A 6,000-nucleotide genomic window follows, 5' to 3' on the forward strand; every position below is an offset into this window, starting at 1 on the left:
TTTCCATCTCCAAACTTATCCCTAAAACTAAATTGAAGTACTTCCCACTTTAGAATCATTTGTGGTGAATCGGAACAATCTAATTCATATTCTTCGTGAACCGGTGTACCAGAAACGCGAATCGGAGCAGCAGAAACATGAATCGGAACAATCCACTTCATCTTCTTTTTCTGTTAATCCGAGCTTCAATTGTTGATTTTAGATTCTTTGTACTTCAGTTTCATTGTAATGAACTTGAGATTAACTCTTGTTATACATCAATTTCAAATTTCAGATTTTGTACAAATTTCTATCCTCAAGGGCTTGAAATCGAATGAAAACCCGATTTTGTCGATTTGAAGAAAATCTAGAGTTTTTTGGACGCCTTTTGACACCATGTTCATCACCATTGCAGCACTTGTGCTACATGTGAATCTGATGTGGAGATTTTTTCCGGCGATTGAGCATTTAATGCTTTGAAGTCGAGCAAATCGCAACCAAATATCCCTCTGTCGTAGACATGGGCACCATGTACTCGCTATCATTCAACAACGAAGGTCCTGTGATTCCGACAGGTACCTGAACATAACCAATAGGCATCTCACAACACTGCCCCAATATCGAATTGTAATCGAATCCTTCAAGTGGTAACCCTAATAACGACCTCCAAGGTTTTCTCTCTAACGTCTCCCGTCGAATCGAAGCCGCTATCCGGCAATCCACACGTGAGGTACCGATGAAGGATTGAATGAAATCGATGCCAAAGAACTCTAGAAGGTAGATAAAGGAAGGAATGAAGGAGACGATGACGGCGAGTTCGAAGAGGGTAACGACGTGAAGATGGGTAAAGGACCAGATTTACCTGGTTATCCGGTATCAGGTCAAATAAGGACCATTTAAAACGGTAAACTCGGACTTCATTCCCTAAATGTACAAAAAATAATAATTTAGTGACCTTTTAAAATAAAAACGAAAAGTTCGATGGACTAATACGACATTTGCCCCTTTTTTTTGTATAAAACCGTTTTTTTTTCTTCATTTTCACTATTCAACTTACAGAAACTATCTCTCTAGGCAATTTCCCCTACGTTTTTGCTCTGATTTCTTCAAGAAAATGGAGGATTTCTTCAACATTCCCGAAAATATGGTAAGATTCTAACTCTTTTTATGTTATATTTAACATTTATTTACTTTATGTTTTGATAAGTTAATGTAAAAAAATTCTTGCCTGTGATTAATTATATTTGAATGTTTTGTTGTTATAATTTAGTATATATTGTGTTGGTAAAGTTTTTGTTTTATATGTTTTGTTAAGTTAGTGTAAATTTTTTTTTGTCTATGATTAACCGTATTTGAATGATTTGTTGTTTTATTTTTATTGTAGATTGTGTGCGTATAGTTTTGATCCATATGTTTATACAAAATATAGTTTTTAATATAAGTTTAAAATTGAAATATAAGCGTAAATAGAGAAAAAAAATTCCCTACAAAAATGTATATCGATAGAGTGACTATAAAAACTAAAAAATAAATGAATACTAAAATATTAAAAGACTAACCGAACAACCGGTGATATTTGGTTTTGTCCGTCCTTAGTAACTGCAAGTAACATGGTACCTTTGAACTCGCCCTTTAGGTGGGCACCATCTACTACAAGGGTCGGTTTACAAAAATTGACAAAAGCGCGTACCAACAATACATTGTATATGTATTCAAATACACCAAAATAAAAATAAATAAATACTAAAATATTAAAATACTAACCGAACAACCAAGTGCGACGTACAAAAACTCAAAGCGATCATCACCATCTGTTTTAATATGTGTCACTGTACCCGGATTATGTTTGACCAAATTGTGGAAATAAGCCGGAAGTTTGGTAAAAGAATACTCTTTCGTACCCCTCAACAACAACAATGCATATTGCTTTAAAAGCCAAGCCTGATGGTATGAGATATTGATATTCAATTGAGCATTCATATCATTAATAATATATTTTCCCTGATAAACTCTACTATAATCTTCAGCCAAAACATCAGCTAGATATTCACCCAAAACATATTTGTTTGCTTGGAATTTTTAATTGCTTTTGCTCTTAGTAACCAAGAAAAATTTTCCGAAACACACACAGCTTCATACCTTGATTTGGTGGATCTACTTGTCCTCGTCTGAAAACCTTCTCGGAGACACTTTTTACCAATAGCCTGCTTTAAAAGTTCTTTGTTATTAAATATACTCTCACATTCAATCTTTTGAAGATTGATGTCTACCATCTGTGTTGGGATATTTTCGTTAATATCAACTGGACAATCTGGTAGAGGGGGCATACCATAAAAAAGGTTATCGAGAAACTTAGCTTTAACTTCATCACCCAACTCATCTCCATTTGAATTGTTTTCTAAGTCATTATATCTAAAGCTACATCAGCAACATCAACATAATTCCCGTAAACATGTTTTTTTTTTTTTCATCTTTTTGAGGCAATTTTTTATCTTTTTACTTTTATCTACTACAACCCTATTCAAAACTTTAACTTCTTGTTCAGGAACATCAACACAATGACCACCCATGTCATTAAGATATGTACCAACATCATAATCACCAACATACTTGTAATTCTCAGGATCAACATATTGAATAGGTGAATAAGTAACATTAACATATTCAGCAACACTGTGAAATTGAGGTACACTAGGAGTATTGAAAGTACCTATCAGATCGTTGCTCCCTTTATAGCTGCATAAATTACCAACTTCCAGATTTCCACTTTAACCAACCTCATTAACCTCATCTCCTTTATCAACCACCACAAACACTTTCACAACCCTTCCTCCACTACATTTGATTACATTAATCAACATTCTAACATTCATGTCTTTAACCATGGTTATATAATAATTGAATTCAGGATGATGGAAACAAAGACTAATTCTATATTTTTCTAACAAACCAATTTTGTTTCTCACCAAACATAAAAAATCACTATAACTAATATACTCAGAAAATATCAAAGCGAATTCAAAAATACCTCCCTGTGGATATACGTATTCCATATTTGTTTCAATAACTTGTCATCTCCCGCCGGTTACAAGACAAACCATATATTCATTCATCTTTTTTAGAGGGGTTTTTAAGAAATTTCCTAAAGAAATAACAAGTAAACTGATAATTTTCTATAAAAAGTTTATATATAATAAGGTTATTTTGTAGTCAAACCCATTAATTTCATAGTTAAACCCTTTGATTTCATAGTCAAAATTTTTAAAAAAATGAAAAATATACCATAAAATCGCAGATCAAACAGAGAGGAAATCGCAGATAGACACTGTCCATCTGCGCTTTTAGCCTGATTCTTCCTTATATATACATAAAAAAACAAAAACACCATCTGCGAATGTACAAGTGGCTAAAGTACGTCCGTGCTTTAGCCACTTGTACATTCGCATATGGGATGGACAAATCGCAGATGGACCATTCTCATCTGCGATTTTGGTGGCTATATTTGCAACTTCAATTTTTTTTGGATATTTTCTACAAATTAATTAATGTTTTTGACTAAATTTGCAAATTTCTCTATTTTGTATCTATATTGTTATGTTATATTGTTTTTATAATTTTTGGTGCCGATAAAAAGTTGTTATTCATAAATAAGGTATCACATTTAAGTTTATATAATGTCTTTTTTCTTATCTGTACGATATTTTAATAGGAAAATGTTCGTTGTAGCACAATGAATTTAAGTATTTTGTTATGTTTTTTTTACACAATAATTTGTCTAATTTTTGTTGTACATGTCAATTAAGTCATTATCGTTAGTTTTATCTATTAATCTGTTAACCAGTTACTCGAAATTACATAAATGTCCCCTATGGTCTAAATTTCTTTCGTAGTTGGTCCCTTACCATCTATAGTTTAAATTAGACGACCAAAACTATCATATTTCTAAAACTCTAGGGACCTCCTTTCGAAGTATAAATTTTGATTTTTCTTAACAATCTAACTTCGACTTTATGGAACTATCTTTGACTTTTTAGTTTGACTTTTGGAAATAATCCTTCTAATTCACATAATTATTATATTCAAAGAGTTGCACCATAAATTTCTCAATTATACCCATGAGATTGTTAACTGATACCTCATTAAAAGGGATAACTTTGCCACTTTCGTTTATCATATTCTCACACGCAACCAGTATTATCTCCGAAGCACTTTTACAATGAGCTCGCACGATTCCTTCCGGAAGCTTCAACACCACTCCCATTCGTTTATTTTATTTATTTATTTATTTATTTTTGTAGAATTAAATGGCTCAACTCTAACAACTTTAGAACCTTCACTCCTAAATACCACATATATCTCCTAAGAGACTTGAACCATGACCTCTCATAGAGAGTCACTCCTCAGCGTTATGCCAAAGATCCATACACTATATTGATTTAGGGTGTGTTCGGCACGAAATGTTTAAGAGCTTTTAGCTTCTAACGTTTGACAAAACGCTATGTTTTAAAAAAAATCTCGTTTGACATTACAAACTTCTAGTGTTTAGTTTAAACAAAACACTCCAAATCTAAAAGTTACTTCATGTAACATTTAACAAAACGCTACCAGTTATCCGCTACTAGCTAGTTTTGCCGAACACACCCTTAATGATATTGAGAACTTGTAATGTTTTACCTTTTTTCGATCTATTTATTTTTTGATTTTATAAAGATAATTATTATGTTCTTTGTCTCCAACAAAAGGCTACACATGAAATAATTAAATGTATGTAAAGCTAGTTAGGTTATATTTGATGATGTCATTTTCCAAATGGTTAAAGGCTCAAGTTTTATGGTAAACTATGTAGATTTAAAAGCAATATAATAGTATATGTACTTTTGGTTGTTTTCAGCTAAAAAAACCATTTTAAATCTAAGTGACAATGAACTAGGTTGTGCTGGAGTTTGATTTATATATATATATATATATATATATATATATATATATATATATATATATATATATATATATATATATATATATATATATAGCAATTGGTTAATTGTTAGAATTAGTATCGCCAAATTATTAGTATTTGCTAATGTTTGGAATAAAACTCAGGACCACCAGTCGAAGAGGCAAAACATCTTCCTATCGGGCTAGTCTTACATTCAGTGGCGGCCCTTAGTGGTGCTGAGGGGGTCCCGGACCACTGCTCCGATTCCGGAGCGTAATGTAAAAAAAATTATGTTTTTTTTATGTTTTTTTTATTAGATGCACCGGCTTAAAATACGAATGCCACTGCAAATTTAGATTTATTTGGAAAAAAAAAATTAATGCCACCCTACTAAACCGTTCTGCGTCCGCCACTGCTCACATTGGTACTAGAGTTGAGTTGTTTAACTTTAAACAATGTTTTAATTGTTTTAGAGTTTGTGAAATATTGAGATTTTTTAATGTTAAGGACTTATGTAGACATGATAGTTTTAGTGACATGGTAGAAACAATGTATAAATATTTCTTTTTATTTTCTATTTTAAGATACTTTTAGAAATGTTTTGTGGACAAAGAACCAATACAACATAATTCAGATATTCCTACAAAGTATTTTGTAATTTAGCTTTAAATAGGTATCTTTGAACTTATATCATCTGATACGTCTTTTGATAATTGAGATATTGTTTAATCAATCCGGCTAAAGCCACAAAACCTACATATTATTCCTATTACACGACTGGTTAAAAGAAAAAAAAAACTGCCGCCCCATGATCTAGAGAGCTTTCTATTTATCCGGATCGTATTTTGAAAACGAAACTTTAAACGAATTGAGACAAACATTTATCTTGATGATATACAGTATACACTACAAAAGAAAATCGCTTTAAACTATGGCGTCATAAAATATCATATGTTCAATTTATTGATGTAGAATATAAGTATTATTTATATTTATTATATTAATAATTTTATAATTTTTATTTGATAAAATAAAACATTTTGTTTCTATAATCACGTTGTCTCTATGTCTTGGCAGTTGGACTT

The sequence above is a fragment of the Lactuca serriola genome, chromosome 1 (assembly GCF_051521515.1).
Source record: "Lactuca serriola cultivar US96UC23 chromosome 1, Lser_US96UC23_V15, whole genome shotgun sequence".
Taxonomy (NCBI): Eukaryota; Viridiplantae; Streptophyta; class Magnoliopsida; order Asterales; family Asteraceae; genus Lactuca; species Lactuca serriola.